This window comes from Saccostrea cucullata, unplaced genomic scaffold, assembly GCF_032062105.1.
Source record: "Saccostrea cucullata isolate Sc308-1 unplaced genomic scaffold, CSIRO_AGI_Scuc_v1 ctg3814, whole genome shotgun sequence".
Classification (NCBI taxonomy): domain Eukaryota; kingdom Metazoa; phylum Mollusca; class Bivalvia; order Ostreida; family Ostreidae; genus Saccostrea; species Saccostrea cuccullata.
Window position 1 is genome coordinate 1 of NW_026930320.1, and position 16,080 is coordinate 16,080.

The window sequence follows — 16,080 nt, forward strand, 5'->3', positions numbered from 1 at the left end:
TGACAGGATGCGCAGCAAGCAGCAGAGCCCAGCCCAGCCCTTCGCAGCCCAGCCCCGGATCCAGCGCAGCCCACACCAGCCAGCCCATCCCACCAGGAGATCCAGTGCCGCGACCAGGCAGCCTAACAGAGAAGCATTTTGAATTTATTTCTTTCCTTCTCTCTCTTCTCTATCTTCTTAGCACTTTCCTAATCTAACACAACTAACCATCCCCTACCCCTTAACATTGATTTTGTTGTAATTTCCTTGAATTTGTGTGCTTTGTTTCATTGTTTTGAATTTTTACTAATCTCGTCTCAGTTGTATATTTTCAGGCACTCGGACGTGGTACAACGCGGGAGCACTCAGCCAGCCTCCAGCCAGCCAGCCACAGATGAAGAGGAAGGAGCCCATTGCCCAGCTTTGTCTAGCGGCTTACATTTGCCAAGGCGGTGAGTAAAGGGCTGCTTTTGTAGCACATCTGGATCCCTGTTTTGCATTATAACTTGATCAGAGCAGCTATTGCTTTTCTTTTGACCTCCTGATTTTTTGTGTTTTCAGGAGCGTCGATCCCACCGAGAGGTTCAGCAGCATTCTGGGGAACAAGGATCGACTGCGACCGCACATGGAAGAGAGGGTAAGATTCGTGTCCACCCTGAATTTACGGTGTTGATTGATCTTTTCCTCATCTCACTTGATTAAATCTGTGATCTCTTGATGTCTTGTCTTTCTACTGTAGATATGCGATGTGATGCAGCCCTCTGTTCCCAGTCCTTTGAAGAGGAGTCTGCCAACCCAGGGACGGTAAGATACTTTGTGCACGCCTCGCGCTCTGTGAACTTTCTTCATTTTGACTCTTTCAGTCTTGGCACACTTTTTTTGACTTCTCCACCTTTGGTGTCGACAGGTCAGGGTTTGGCTGTTGTGGATTCCCAGATGATTATCGGACTGCAGCCTGCCAGAGGAAGTATGCAGAGTTCAGGGACGTACTGCGGCCAACTCCGGCGTTGAAGGTAAGCCGATGCGCAATCGGTGTACACGGTTTATTCTGTGGATTTTGTTACCCCTTCCTTGTTTTGGGAGTGTTTCTTAGGGTTTGACCTGTGGACATCTTTGTTAACAGGTACGGGGTTGGACTGGCCTGGTTGCGTGGAAGAAGAGCAGACCGTCACCAGTAGCAGCAGTTCTGTGATGCACTGCGGTCAATCCCTGACGTGCAGGTAAGATGCAGCACATCTTGCAGTGTGTCCACTATCTTTACAATGTGTTTGTGATGAAAGATATCATAACTTTGCTCTTTACACTTGCTGAAATGTTGTTAACTGTAAGAAGTTGTTTTGATGTCTTGATTTTGCTTTGTTAGCAGAGGAGGAGATGTATGCTGACCCGGGAGGATCCCAACAGCAGTCAAGCAGGGAAGAGGAGGTAAGATTCACTGTGTATATCTGGCCGCCTTTTGTGATCTTGACCTTGCCAAATGATGTTGACCGTATCAGCATTTGACCTCTTGACTTGCAATTGACAGGATGCGCAGCAAGCAGCAGAGCCCAGCCCAGCCCTTCGCAGCCCAGATCCAGCGCAGCCCACACCAGCCAGCCCATCCCACCAGGAGATCCAGTGCCGCGACCAGGCAGCCTAACAGAGAAGCTTTTTGAATTTATTTCTTTCCTTCTGTCTCTTCTCTATCTTCTTAGCACTTTCCTAATCTAACACAACTAACCATCCCCTACCCCTTAACATTGATTTTGTTGTAATTTCCTTGAATTTGTGTGCTTTGTTTCATTGTTTTGAATTTTTACTAATCTCGTCTCAGTTGTATATTTTCAGGCACTCGGACGTGGTACAACGCGGGAGCACCCAGCCAGCCAGCCTCCAGCCAGCCAGCCACAGATGAAGAGGAAGGAGCCCATTGCCCAGCTTTGTCTAGCGGCTTACATTTGCCAAGGCGGTGAGTAAAGGGCTGCTTTTGTAGCACATCTGGATCCCTGTTTTGCATTATAACTTGATCAGAGCAGCTATTGCTTTTCTTTTGACCTCCTGATTTTCTGTGTTTTCAGGAGCGTCGATCCCACCGAGAGGTTCAGCAGCATTCTGGGGAGCAACGATCGACTGCGACCGCACATGGAAGAGAGGGTAAGATGGGTGTCCAACCTGAATTTAAGGTGTTGATTTATCTTTTCCTCATCTCACTTGATTAAATCTGTGATCTCTTGATGTCTTGTCTTTCTACTGTAGATATGCGATGTGATGCAGCCCTCTGTTCCCAGTCCTTTGAAGAGGAGTCTGCCAACCCAGGGACGGTAAGATACTTTGTGCACGCCTCGCGCTCTGTGAACTTTCTTCATTTTGACTCTTTCAGTCTTGGCACACTTTTTTGACTTCACCTTTGGTGTCAACAGGTCAGGGTTTGGCTGTTGTGGTTTCCCAGATGATTAGCGGACTGCAGCCTGCCAGAGAAAGTATGCAGAGTTCAGGGACGTACTGCGGCCAACTCCGGCGTTGAAGGTAAGCCGATGCGCAATCGGTGTACACGGTTTATTCTGTGGATTTTGTTACCCCTTCCTTGTTTTGGGAGTGTTTCTTAGGGTTTGACCTGTGGACATCTTTGTTAACAGGTACGGGGTTGGACTGGCCTGGTTGCGTGGAAGAAGAGCAGACCGTCACCAGTAGCAGCAGTTCTGTGATGCACTGCGGTCAATCCCTGACGTGCAGGTAAGATGCAGCACATCTTGCAGTGTGTCCACTTTCTTTACAATGTGTTTGTGTTGAAAGATATCATAACTTTGCTCTTTACACTCGCTGAAATTTTGTTAACTGGAAGAAGTTGTTTTGATGTCTTGATTTTGCTTTGTTAGCAGAAGTGGAGATGTACGCTGACCCGGGAGGATCCCAACAGCAGTCAAGCAGAGAAGAGGAGGTAAGATTCACAGTGTATGTCTTGCAGCCTTTTGTGACCTTGACCTTGCCAAATGATGTTGACCGTATCAGCATTTGACCTCTTGACTTGCAATTGACAGGATGCGCAGCAAGCAGCAGAGCCCAGCCCAGCCCTTCGCAGCCCAGCCCCGGATCCAGCGCAGCCCACACCAGCCAGCCCATCCCACCAGAGAGATCCAGTGCCGCTACCAGGCAGCCTAACAGAGAAGCATTTTGAATTTATTTCTTTCCTTCTGTCTCTTCTCTATCTTCTTAGCACTTTCCTAATCTAACACAACTAACCATCCCCTACCCCTTAACATTGATTTTGTTGTAATTTCCTTGAATTTGTGTGCTTTGTTTCATTGTTTTGAATTTTTACTAATCTCGTCTCAGTTGTATATTTTCAGTCACTCGGACGTGGTACAACGCGGGGGCACCCAGCCAGCCAGCCTCCAGCCAGCCAGCCACAGATGAAGAGGAAGGAGCCCATTGCCCAGCTTTGTCTAGCGGCTTACATTTGCCAAGGCGGTGAGTAAAGGGCTGCTTTTGTAGCACATCTGGATCCCTGTTTTGCATTATAACTTGATCAGAGCAGCTATTGCTTTTCTTTTGACCTCCTGATTTTCTGTGTTTTCAGGAGCGTCGATCCCACCGAGAGGTTCAGCAGCATTCTGGGGAGCAACGATCGACTGCGACCGCACATGGAAGAGAGGGTAAGATTCGTGTCCAACCTGAATTTACGGTGTTGATTTATCTTTTCCTCATCTCACTTGATTAAATCTGTGATCTCTTGAGGACTTGTCTTTCCACTGTAGATATGCGATGTGATGCAGCCCTCTGTTCCCAGTCCTTTGAAGAGGAGTCTGCCAACCCAGGGACGGTAAGATACTTTGTGCACGCCTCGCGCTCTGTGAACTTTCTTCATTTTGACTCTTTCAGTCTTGGCACACTTTTTTGACTTCACCTTTGGTGTCAACAGGTCAGGGTTTGGCTGTTGTGGTTTCCCAGATGATTAGCGGACTGCAGCCTGCCAGAGGAAGTGCAGAGTTCAGGGACGTACTGCGGCCAACTCCGGCGTTGAAGGTAAGCCGATGCGCAATCGGTGTACACGGTTTATTCTGTGGATTTTGTTACCCCTTCCTTGTTTTGGGAGTGTTTCTTAGGGTTTGACCTGTGGACATCTTTGTTAACAGGTACGGGGTTGGACTGGCCTGGTTGCGTGGAAGAAGAGCAGACCGTCACCAGTAGCAGCAGTTCTGTGATGCACTGCGGTCAATCCCTGACGTGCAGGTAAGATGCAGCACATCTTGCAGTGTGTCCACTTTCTTTACAATGTGTTTGTGTTGAAAGATATCATAACTTTGCTCTTAACACTCGCTGAAATTTTGTTAACTGGAAGAAGTTGTTTTGATGTCTTGATTTTGCTTTGTTAGCAGAAGTGGAGATGTATGCTGACCCGGGAGGATCCCAACAGCAGTCAAGCAGGGAAGAGGAGGTAAGATTCACTGTGTATATCTTGCAGCCTTTTGTGATCTTGACCTTGCCAAATGATGTTGACCGTATCAGCATTTGACCTCTTGACTTGCAATTGACAGGATGCGCAGCAAGCAGCAGAGCCCAGCCCAGCCCTTCGCAGCCCAGCCCCGGATCCAGCGCAGCCCACACCAGCCAGCCCATCCCACCAGGAGATCCAGTGCCGCGACCAGGCAGCCTAACAGAGAAGCTTTTTGAATTTATTTCTTTCCTTCTGTCTCTTCTCTATCTTCTTAGCACTTTCCTAATCTAACACAACTAACCATCCCCTACCCCTTAACATTGATTTTGTTGTAATTTCCTTGAATTTGTGTGCTTTGTTTCATTGTTTTGAATTTTTACTAATCTCGTCTCAGTTGTATATTTTCAGGCACTCGGACGTGGTACAACGCGGGAGCACCCAGCCAGCCAGCCTCCAGCCAGCCAGCCACAGATGAAGAGGAAGGAGCCCATTGCCCAGCTTTGTCTAGCGGCTTACATTTGCCAAGGCGGTGAGTAAAGGGCTGCTTTTGTAGAACATCTGGATCCCTGTTTTGCATTATAACTTGATCAGAGCAGCTATTGCTTTTCTTTTGACCTCCTGATTTTTTGTGTTTTCAGGAGCGTCGATCCCACCGAGAGGTTCAGCAGCATTCTGGGGAACAAGGATCGACTGCGACCGCACATGGAAGAGAGGGTAAGATTCGTGTCCAACCTGAATTTACGGTGTTGATTTATCTTTTCCTCATCTCACTTGATTAAATCTGTGATCTCTTGAGGACTTGTCTTTCCACTGTAGATATGCGATGTGATGCAGCCCTCTGTTCCCAGTCCTTTGAAGAGGAGTCTGCCAACCCAGGGACGGTAAGATACTTTGTGCACGCCTCGCGCTCTGTGAACTTTCTTCATTTTGACTCTTTCAGTCTTGGCACACTTTTTTGACTTCACCTTTGGTGTCAACAGGTCAGGGTTTGGCTGTTGTGGATTCCCAGATGATTAGCGGACTGCAGCCTGCCAGAGGAAGTATGCAGAGTTCAGGGACGTACTGCGGCCAACTCCGGCGTTGAAGGTAAGCCGATGCGCAATCGGTGTACACGGTTTATTCTGTGGATTTTGTTACCCCTTCCTTGTTTTGGGAGTGTTTCTTAGGGTTTGACCTGTGGACATCTTTGTTAACAGGTACGGGGTTGGACTGGCCTGGTTGCGTGGAAGAAGAGCAGACCGTCACCAGTAGCAGCAGTTCTGTGATGCACTGCGGTCAATCCCTGACGTGCAGGTAAGATGCAGCACATCTTGCAGTGTGTCCACTTTCTTTACAATGTGTTTGTGATGAAAGATATCATAACTTTGCTCTTTACACTCGCTGAAATTTTGTTAACTGGAAGAAGTTGTTTTGATGTCTTGATTTTGCTTTGTTAGCAGAGGAGGAGATGTATGCTGACCCGGGAGGATCCCAACAGCAGTCAAGCAGGGAAGAGGAGGTAAGATTCACTGTGTATATCTGGCCGCCTTTTGTGATCTTGACCTTGCCAAATGATGTTGACCGTATCAGCATTTGACCTCTTGACTTGCAATTGACAGGATGCGCAGCAAGCAGCAGAGCCCAGCCCAGCCCTTCGCAGCCCAGCCCCGGATCCAGCGCAGCCCACACCAGCCAGCCCATCCCACCAGGAGATCCAGTGCCGCGACCAGGCAGCCTAACAGAGAAGCATTTTGAATTTATTTCTTTCCTTCTGTCTCTTCTCTATCTTCTTAGCACTTTCCTAATCTAACACAACTAACCATCCCCTACCCCTTAACATTGATTTTGTTGTAATTTCCTTGAATTTGTGTGCTTTGTTTCATTGTTTTGAATTTTTACTAATCTCGTCTCAGTTGTATATTTTCAGGCACTCGGACGTGGTACAACGCGAGAGTACTCAGCCAGCCTCCAGCCAGCCAGCCACAGATGAAGAGGAAGGAGCCCATTGCCCAGCTTTGTCTAGCGGCTTACATTTGCCAAGGCGGTGAGTAAAGGGCTGCTTTTGTAGCACATCTGGATCCCTGTTTTGCATTATAACTTGATCAGAGCAGCTATTGCTTTTCTTTTGACCTCCTGATTTTTTGTGTTTTCAGGAGCGTCGATCCCACCGAGAGGTTCAGCAGCATTCTGGGGAACAAGGATCGACTGCGACCGCACATGGAAGAGAGGGTAAGATTCGTGTCCACCCTGAATTTACGGTGTTGATTGATCTTTTCCTCATCTCACTTGATTAAATCTGTGATCTCTTGATGTCTTGTCTTTCTACTGTAGATATGCGATGTGATGCAGCCCTCTGTTCCCAGTCCTTTGAAGAGGAGTCTGCCAACCCAGGGACGGTAAGATACTTTGTGCACGCCTCGCGCTCTGTGAACTTTCTTCATTTTGACTCTTTCAGTCTTGGCACACTTTTTTGACTTCACCTTTGGTGTCAACAGGTCAGGGTTTGGCTGTTGTGGATTCCCAGATGATTATCGGACTGCAGCCTGCCAGAGGAAGTATGCAGAGTTCAGGGACGTACTGCGGCCAACTCCGGCGTTGAAGGTAAGCCGATGCGCAATCGGTGTACACGGTTTATTCTGTGGATTTTGTTACCCCTTCCTTGTTTTGGGAGTGTTTCTTAGGGTTTGACCTGTGGACATCTTTGTTAACAGGTACGGGGTTGGACTGGCCTGGTTGCGTGGAAGAAGAGCAGACCGTCACCAGTAGCAGCAGTTCTGTGATGCACTGCGGTCAATCCCTGACGTGCAGGTAAGATGCAGCACATCTTGCAGTGTGTCCACTATCTTTACAATGTGTTTGTGATGAAAGATATCATAACTTTGCTCTTTACACTCGCTGAAATTTTGTTAACTGTAAGAAGTTGTTTTGATGTCTTGATTTTGCTTTGTTAGCAGAAGAGGAGATGTATGCTGACCCGGGAGGATCCCAACAGCAGTCAAGCAGGGAAGAGGAGGTAAGATTCACTGTGTATATCTGGCCGCCTTTTGTGATCTTGACCTTGCCAAATGATGTTGACCGTATCAGCATTTGACCTCTTGACTTGCAATTGACAGGATGCGCAGCAAGCAGCAGAGCCCAGCCCAGCCCTTCGCAGCCCAGCCCCGGATCCAGCGCAGCCCACACCAGCCAGCCCATCCCACCAGGAGATCCAGTGCCGCGACCAGGCAGCCTAACAGAGAAGCATTTTGAATTTATTTCTTTCCTTCTGTCTCTTCTCTATCTTCTTAGCACTTTCCTAATCTAACACAACTAACCATCCCCTACCCCTTAACATTGATTTTGTTGTAATTTCCTTGAATTTGTGTGCTTTGTTTCATTGTTTTGAATTTTTACTAATCTCGTCTCAGTTGTATATTTTCAGGCACTCGGACGTGGTACAACGCGGGAGCACTCAGCCAGCCTCCAGCCAGCCAGCCACAGATGAAGAGGAAGGAGCCCATTGCCCAGCTTTGTCTAGCGGCTTACATTTGCCAAGGCGGTGAGTAAAGGGCTGCTTTTGTAGCACATCTGGATCCCTGTTTTGCATTATAACTTGATCAGAGCAGCTATTGCTTTTCTTTTGACCTCCTGATTTTTTGTGTTTTCAGGAGCGTCGATCCCACCGAGAGGTTCAGCAGCATTCTGGGGAACAAGGATCGACTGCGACCGCACATGGAAGAGAGGGTAAGATTCGTGTCCACCCTGAATTTACGGTGTTGATTGATCTTTTCCTCATCTCACTTGATTAAATCTGTGATCTCTTGATGTCTTGTCTTTCTACTGTAGATATGCGATGTGATGCAGCCCTCTGTTCCCAGTCCTTTGAAGAGGAGTCTGCCAACCCAGGGACGGTAAGATACTTTGTGCACGCCTCGCGCTCTGTGAACTTTCTTCATTTTGACTCTTTCAGTCTTGGCACACTTTTTTGACTTCACCTTTGGTGTCAACAGGTCAGGGTTTGGCTGTTGTGGTTTCCCAGATGATTAGCGGACTGCAGCCTGCCAGAGGAAGTATGCAGAGTTCAGGGACGTACTGCGGCCAACTCCGGCGTTGAAGGTAAGCCGATGCGCAATCGGTGTACACGGTTTATTCTGTGGATTTTGTTACCCCTTCCTTGTTTTGGGAGTGTTTCTTAGGGTTTGACCTGTGGACATCTTTGTTAACAGGTACGGGGTTGGACTGGCCTGGTTGCGTGGAAGAAGAGCAGACCGTCACCAGTAGCAGCAGTTCTGTGATGCACTGCGGTCAATCCCTGACGTGCAGGTAAGATGCAGCACATCTTGCAGTGTGTCCACTATCTTTACAATGTGTTTGTGATGAAAGATATCATAACTTTGCTCTTTACACTCGCTGAAATTTTGTTAACTGGAAGAAGTTGTTTTGATGTCTTGATTTTGCTTTGTTAGCAGAAGTGGAGATGTATGCTGACCCGGGAGGATCCCAACAGCAGTCAAGCAGAGAAGAGGAGGTAAGATTCACAGTGTATATCTTGCAGCCTTTTGTGACCTTGACCTTGCCAAATGATCTTGACCGTATCAGCATTTGACCTCTTGACTTGCAATTGACAGGATGCGCAGCAAGCAGCAGAGCCCAGCCCAGCCCAGCCCTTCGCAGCCCAGCCCCGGATCCAGCGCAGCCCACACCAGCCAGCCCATCCCACCAGGAGATCCAGTGCCGCGACCAGGCAGCCTAACAGAGAAGCATTTTGAATTTATTTCTTTCCTTCTGTCTCTTCTCTATCTTCTTAGCACTTTCCTAATCTAACACAACTAACCATCCCCTACCCCTTAACATTGATTTTGTTGTAATTTCCTTGAATTTGTGTGCTTTGTTTCATTGTTTTGAATTTTTACTAATCTCGTCTCAGTTGTATATTTTCAGGCACTCGGACGTGGTACAACGCGGGAGCACTCAGCCAGCCTCCAGCCAGCCAGCCACAGATGAAGAGGAAGGAGCCCATTGCCCAGCTTTGTCTAGCGGCTTACATTTGCCAAGGCGGTGAGTAAAGGGCTGCTTTTGTAGCACATCTGGATCCCTGTTTTGCATTATAACTTGATCAGAGCAGCTATTGCTTTTCTTTTGACCTCCTGATTTTTTGTGTTTTCAGGAGCGTCGATCCCACCGAGAGGTTCAGCAGCATTCTGGGGAACAAGGATCGACTGCGACCGCACATGGAAGAGAGGGTAAGATTCGTGTCCACCCTGAATTTACGGTGTTGATTGATCTTTTCCTCATCTCACTTGATTAATGATCTCTTGATGTCTTGTCTTTCTACTGTAGATATGCGACGTGATGCAGCCCTCTGTTCCCAGTCCTCTGAAGAGGAGTCTGCCAACCCAGGGACGGTAAGATACTTTGTGCACGCCTCGCGCTCTGTGAACTTTCTTCATTTTGACTCTTTCAGTCTTGGCACACTTTTTTGACTTCACCTTTGGTGTCAACAGGTCAGGGTTTGGCTGTTGTGGATTCCCAGATGATTAGCGGACTGCAGCCTGCCAGAGGAAGTATGCAGAGTTCAGGGACGTACTGCGGCCAACTCCGGCGTTGAAGGTAAGCCGATGCGCAATCGGTGTACACGGTTTATTCTGTGGATTTTGTTACCCCTTCCTTGTTTTGGGAGTGTTTCTTAGGGTTTGACCTGTGGACATCTTTGTTAACAGGTACGGGGTTGGACTGGCCTGGTTGCGTGGAAGAAGAGCAGACCGTCACCAGTAGCAGCAGTTCTGTGATGCACTGCGGTCAATCCCTGACGTGCAGGTAAGATGCAGCACATCTTGCAGTGTGTCCACTTTCTTTACAATGTGTTTGTGATGAAAGATATCATAACTTTGCTCTTTACACTCGCTGAAATTTTGTTAACTGGAAGAAGTTGTTTTGATGTCTTGATTTTGCTTTGTTAGCAGAAGTGGAGATGTATGCTGACCCGGGAGGATCCCAACAGCAGTCAAGCAGAGAAGAGGAGGTAAGATTCACAGTGTATGTCTTGCAGCCTTTTGTGACCTTGACCTTGCCAAATGATGTTGACCGTATCAGCATTTGACCTCTTGACTTGCAATTGACAGGATGCGCAGCAAGCAGCAGAGCCCAGCCCAGCCCTTCGCAGCCCAGCCCCAGATCCAGCGCAGCCCACACCAGCCAGCCCATCCCCCCAGAGAGATCCAGTGCCGCTACCAGGCAGCCTAACAGAGAAGCATTTTGAATTTATTTCTTTCCTTCTGTCTCTTCTCTATCTTCTTAGCACTTTCCTAATCTAACACAACTAACCATCCCCTACCCCTTAACATTGATTTTGTTGTAATTTCCTTGAATTTGTGTGCTTTGTTTCATTGTTTTGAATTTTTACTAATCTCGTCTCAGTTGTATATTTTCAGGCACTCGGACGTGGTACAACGCGGGAGCACCCAGCCAGCCAGCCTCCAGCCAGCCAGCCACAGATGAAGAGGAAGGAGCCCATTGCCCAGCTTTGTCTAGCGGCTTACATTTGCCAAGGCGGTGAGTAAAGGGCTGCTTTTGTAGCACATCTGGATCCCTGTTTTGCATTATAACTTGATCAGAGCAGCTATTGCTTTTCTTTTGACCTCCTGATTTTCTGTGTTTTCAGGAGCGTCGATCCCACCGAGAGGTTCAGCAGCATTCTGGGGAGCAACGATCGACTGCGACCGCACATGGAAGAGAGGGTAAGATTCGTGTCCAACCTGAATTTACGGTGTTGATTTATCTTTTCCTCATCTCACTTGATTATATCTGTGATCTCTTGATGTCTTGTCTTTCTACTGTAGATATGCGGTGTGATGCATCCCTCTGTTCACAGTCCTTTGAAGAGGAGTCTGCCAACCCAGGGACGGTAAGATACTTTGTGCACGCCTCGCGCTCTGTGAACTTTCTTCATTTTGACTCTTTCAGTCTTGGCACACTTTTTTGACTTCTCCACCTTTGGTGTCAACAGGTCAGGGTTTGGCTGTTGTGTATTCCCAGATGATTAGTGGACTGCAGCCTGCCAGAGGAAGTGCGCACAGTTCAGGGACGTACTGCGGCCAACTCCGGCGTTGAAGGTACGCCGGTGCGCCAGCGGTGTACACGGTTTATTCTGTGGACTTAATTTGTTACTTTCCTTGTTTTGGGAGTGTTTCTTGGGGTTTGACCTGTGGACATCTTCGTTAACAGATACGGGGTTGGACTGACCTGGTTGCATGGAAGAAGAGCAGACTGTCACCAGTAGGCAGCAGTTCTGTGATGCACTGCGGTCAATCCCTGACGTGCAGGTAAGATGCAGCACATCTTGCAGTGTGTCCACTTTCTTTACTGTGTGTTTGTGTTGAAAGATATCATAACTTTGCTCTTAACACTCGCTGAAATTTTGTTAACTGGAAGAAGTTGTTTTGATGTCTTGATTTTGCTTTGTTAGCAGAGAGGAGGTGTATGCTGACCCGGGAGGATCCCAACAGCAGTCAAGAAGGGAAGAGGAGGTAAGATTCACACTGTACATCTTTGTCTCAGCCTTTTGTGATCTTGACCTTGCCAAATGATTTTGACCATATCAGCATTTGACCTCTTGACTTCCAATTGACAGGATGCGCAGCAAGCAGCAGAGCCCAGCCCAGCCCTTCGCAGCCCAGCCCGGATCCAGCGCAGCCCACACCAGCCAGCCCATCCCCACCAGAGATCCAAGTGCCGCTACCAGGCAGCCTAACAGAGAAGCATTTTGAATTTATTTCTTTCCTTCTGTCTCTTCTCTGTCTTCTAGCACTTCCCTAATCTAACACAACTAACCATCCCCTACCCCTTAACATTGATTTTGTTGTAATTTCCTTGAATTTGTGTGCTTTGTTTCATTGTTTTGAATTTTTACTAATCTCGTCTCAGTTGTATATTTTCAGGCACTCGGACGTGGTACAACGCGGGAGCACCCAGCCAGCCAGCCAGCCACAGATGAAGAGGAAGGAGCCCATTGCCCAGCTTTGTCTAGCGGCTTACATTTGCCAAGGCGGTGAGTAAAGGGCTGCTTTTGTAGCACATCTGGATCCCTGTTTTGCATTATAACTTGATCAGAGCAGCTATTGTTTTTCTTTTGACCTCCTGACTTTTTGTGTTTTCAGGAGCGTCGATCCCACCGAGAGGTTCAGCAGCATTCTGGGGAACAAGGATCGACTGCGACCGCACATGGAAGAGAGGGTAAGATTGGTGTCCAACCTGAATTTACTGTGTTGATTTATCTTTTCCTCATCTCACTTGATGAAGACTGTGATCTCTTGATGTCTTGTCTTTCTACTGTAGATATGCAGTGTGATGCATCCCTCTGTTCACAGTCCTTTGAAGAGGAGTCTGCCAACCCAGGGACGGTAAGATACTTTGTGCACACGTTGCACTCTGTGAACTTTCTTCATTTTGAGTCTTTAGTCTTGGCACACTTTTTTGACTTCTCCACCTTTGGTGTTAACAGGTCAGGGTTAGGCTGTTGTGGATTCCCAGATGATTGTGGACTGCAGCCTGCCAGAAGAAGTGCATGCAGAGTTCAGGGACGTACTGCGGCCAACTCCAGCATTGAAGGTAAGCGGATGCGCAATCGGTGTACACCGGTTTATTCTGTGGACTTTTGTTACCCCTTCCTTGTTTTGGGAGTGTGTTCTTGGGGTTTGACCTGTGGACAATCTTTGTTAACAGGTACGGGGTTGGACTGGCCTGGTTGCGTGGAAGAAGAGCAGACCGTCACCAGTAGGCAGCAGTTCTGTGATGCACTGCGGTCAATCCCTGACGTGCAGGTAAGATGCAGTGTGCACATCTTGCAGTGTGTCCACTTTCATTACTGTGTGTTTGTGTTGAAAGATATCATAACTTTGCTCTTTGCACTCGCTGAAATTTTGTTAACTGTAGGAATTTGTTTTGATGTCTTGATTGCTTTGTTAGCAGAAGAAGAGGTGTATGCTGACCGGGAAGGATCCCAACAGCAGTCAAGGAGAGAAGAGGAGGTAAGATTCACACTGTACATCTTACAGGCTTTCGTGATCTTTACCTTGGCAAATGATGTTGACTGTATCAGCATTTGACCTCTTGACTTTCAATTGACAGGATGCGCAGCAAGCAGCAGAGCCCAGCCCAGCCCAGCCCAGCCCACCGCAGCCCAGCCCAACCCAGTCCAGCCGAGGATCCAATTCCGCTACCAGGAAGCCTAACAGAGAAGCATTTTGAATTTATTTCTTTCCTTCTGTCTCTTCTCTGTCTTCTCAGCACTTCCACTAAATCTAAAAAAACTAACCATCCCCTACCCCTTAACATGATTTTGTTGTAATTTCATTGAATTTGTGTGCTTTTGTTTCTTTGCTTTGAATTTTTACTAATCTCGTCTCAGTTGTATATTTTCTGGCACTCGGACGTGGTACAACGCGGGAGCAGCCAGCCAGCCGCCAGCCAGCCACAGATGAAGAGGAAGGAGCCCATTGCCCGGCTTTGTCTAGCGGCCTAAATTTGCCAAGGCGGTGAGTTACAGGCTGCTTTTGTAGCACTTCCGTATCCCTGTTTTGCATTATAACTTGATCAGAGCAGCTAGGGTTCTTCTTTTGACCTCCTGATTTTCTGTTTTTTCAGGAGCGTCGATCCCACCGAGACGTACAGCAGCATTCTGGGAGCAAGGATCGACTGCGACCGCACATGGAAGAGAGGGTAAGATTCATGTCCAACCTGAATTTAGTGTGTTGATTTATTTTTTCCTCATCTCACTTGATGAAGACTGTGATCTCTCTTGATGTCTTGTCTTTCTACTTGTAGATATGCAGTGTGATGCAGCCCTCCATTCCCAGTCCTTTGAAGAGGAGTCTGCCAACCCAGGGACGGTAAGATACTTTGTGCACGCCTCGCACACTGTGAACTTTCTTCATTTTGACTCTTTAGTCTTAGCACACTTTTTTGACTTCTCCACATTTGATGTTAACAGGTCAGGGTTAGGCTGTTGTGGATTCCCAGATGAAGTGTGGACCGCAGCCTGCCAGAAGAAGTGCAAAGAGTTCAGGGACATACAGCGGCCCACCCCAGCATTGAAGGTAAGAAGATGTGCAATCGGTGTTCACCTGGCAATCTGTGGACTTTTGTTACTCCTTCCTTGTGGTGGGAGTGTGTGTAGCATTGGCTCTGAACTGTCAACATCTTTGTTAACAGGTACGGGCTTGGACACCTTGCGTGGAAGAAGAGCAGACCGACACCAAATCCCTGAGTTGCAGGTAAGACGCAGTGTGCACATCTTGCACTCTGTGCACTTTCAGTCCTGTGTGTTTGTGTTAAACTCTTCTCTTTGCACAGTTAAGAGCACAGTCTGTAATTTTAGTTTGAATAACTCTAGGAAGTTGTTTTGATGTCTTGATTTTGCTTTGTTAGCAGAGAGGAGGTGTATGCTGAACTGGCGAATCCCAACAGCAATCAAGGAGGGAAGAGGAGGTAAGATTCACACTGTACATCTGGAAGCCTTTCATGATCTTTTCCTTGCCAACCGATGTTGGCCATATCAGCATTTGACCTCTTGACTTTCAATTGACAGGATGCGCAGCAAGAAGAAGATCCCACCAGAGCCCAGCCCACCAAAGCCCAGCCCAACCCAGATGTGGATCCAATTCCGCGACCAGGAAGCCTAACAGAGAAGCATTTTGAATTTATTTCCTTCTCTCTGTCTCCTCTCTGTCTCCTCAGCACTTCCACTAAATCTAAAAAAACTAACCATCCCCTACCCCTTAATCTTCATTGAATTTCTGAACTTTGTTTCATTGATTTGAATGTTTACTAATCTCTTCTCAGTTTCTATTTTCAGGCACTCGGACGTGGTACAACGCGGGAGCACCCAGCCAGCCGCCCAGCCACAGATGAAGAGGAAGGAGCCCATCGCCCAGCCTTGTCTAGCAGCCAACATTGGCCAATGCGGTGAGTAACAGGCTGCTTTTGTAGCACTTCCTGGATCCCTCTTTTGCATTATAACTTGATCAGGGCAGCTAGGGTGTTTATTTGACCTCTTGTTTTCCTGTGTTTTCAGGAGCGTTGATCCCACCGAGACGTACAGCAGCATTCTTGGGAGCAGGGATCGACTGCGACCGCACACGGAAGAGAGGGTAAGATTCATGTCCTAGACCTGAATTAAGTGTTTGGTTATTTTTTTCCTCATCTCACTTGATGAAGACTGTGACCTCTCTTGATAGTGTCTTGTCTTTCTACTTTAGGTATGCAGTGTGAGGCAGCCCTCCATTCCCAGCCCTTTGAAGAGGAGACTGCCAAACCCAAGGAAGGTAAGATACTTTGTGCAACACCTCACACACTGTGGACTTTCTTCATTGTCACTGGTTAGTCTTAGCACACTTGTTTGACTTCTGCACATTTGATGTTAACAGGTGCGGGTTAGGCTAGTGTTGATTTCCAGATGAAGTGTGGACCGCAGCCTGCCAGAAGAAGTGCACAGAATTCAGGGACATACAGCGGCCCACCCCAGCATTGAAGGTAAGAAGATGTGCAATCGGTGTTCACCTGGCAATCTGTGGACTTTTGTTACTCCTTCCTTGTGGCGGGAGTGTGTGTAGCATTGGCTCTGAACTGTCGACATCTTTGTTAACAGGTACGGGCTTGGACAGGTTGCGTGGAAGAAGAGCAGACCGACACCAGTAGGCAGCCATTCTGCGATGCATTGCGGTCAATTAATC

At 47.7% G+C, this 16,080-nt stretch overlaps 7 long non-coding RNA genes across 9 annotated transcripts; all 7 read left to right on the forward strand.

The window, feature by feature from the left end:
• The first annotated feature begins 2,035 nt into the window (after positions 1-2,035).
• On the forward strand, positions 2,036-2,685 carry LOC134283707 (uncharacterized). Of its 2 annotated transcripts, none has more exons than XR_009995535.1 (3): positions 2,036-2,112; positions 2,215-2,279; positions 2,379-2,685. It is a non-coding gene; the product is annotated as an uncharacterized LOC134283707 (long non-coding RNA). The 2 variants fall into 2 exon arrangements; XR_009995536.1 differs by lacking the exon at positions 2,036-2,112 and having other exon boundaries at positions 2,170-2,279; positions 2,379-2,484; positions 2,595-2,685.
• Positions 2,686-4,076: 1,391 nt separating this feature from the next.
• On the forward strand, positions 4,077-4,616 carry LOC134283708 (uncharacterized). Its single transcript, XR_009995537.1, has 3 exons — positions 4,077-4,188; positions 4,332-4,393; positions 4,494-4,616. It is a non-coding gene; the product is annotated as an uncharacterized LOC134283708 (long non-coding RNA).
• Positions 4,617-5,044: 428 nt separating this feature from the next.
• LOC134283709 (uncharacterized) lies at positions 5,045-6,337 on the forward strand. The gene is made up of 6 exons (XR_009995538.1): positions 5,045-5,107; positions 5,210-5,274; positions 5,374-5,479; positions 5,590-5,686; positions 5,830-5,891; positions 5,992-6,337. It is a non-coding gene; the product is annotated as an uncharacterized LOC134283709 (long non-coding RNA).
• A 530-nt stretch (positions 6,338-6,867) lies between these two features.
• LOC134283710 (uncharacterized) lies at positions 6,868-8,952 on the forward strand. Of its 2 annotated transcripts, none has more exons than XR_009995539.1 (8): positions 6,868-6,973; positions 7,084-7,180; positions 7,324-7,385; positions 7,486-8,095; positions 8,198-8,262; positions 8,362-8,467; positions 8,578-8,674; positions 8,818-8,952. It is a non-coding gene; the product is annotated as an uncharacterized LOC134283710 (long non-coding RNA). The 2 variants fall into 2 exon arrangements; XR_009995540.1 differs by having other exon boundaries at positions 8,821-8,952.
• Positions 8,953-10,551, forward strand: LOC134283711 (uncharacterized). The gene is made up of 7 exons (XR_009995541.1): positions 8,953-9,409; positions 9,519-9,594; positions 9,692-9,756; positions 9,856-9,961; positions 10,072-10,168; positions 10,315-10,373; positions 10,474-10,551. It is a non-coding gene; the product is annotated as an uncharacterized LOC134283711 (long non-coding RNA).
• A 1,268-nt stretch (positions 10,552-11,819) lies between these two features.
• Positions 11,820-16,075, forward strand: LOC134283713 (uncharacterized). Its single transcript, XR_009995543.1, has 6 exons — positions 11,820-11,877; positions 14,937-15,313; positions 15,423-15,498; positions 15,607-15,672; positions 15,775-15,880; positions 15,996-16,075. It is a non-coding gene; the product is annotated as an uncharacterized LOC134283713 (long non-coding RNA).
• LOC134283712 (uncharacterized) lies at positions 13,071-13,540 on the forward strand. The gene is made up of 3 exons (XR_009995542.1): positions 13,071-13,170; positions 13,316-13,377; positions 13,478-13,540. It is a non-coding gene; the product is annotated as an uncharacterized LOC134283712 (long non-coding RNA).
• Positions 16,076-16,080: the final 5 nt, after the last annotated feature.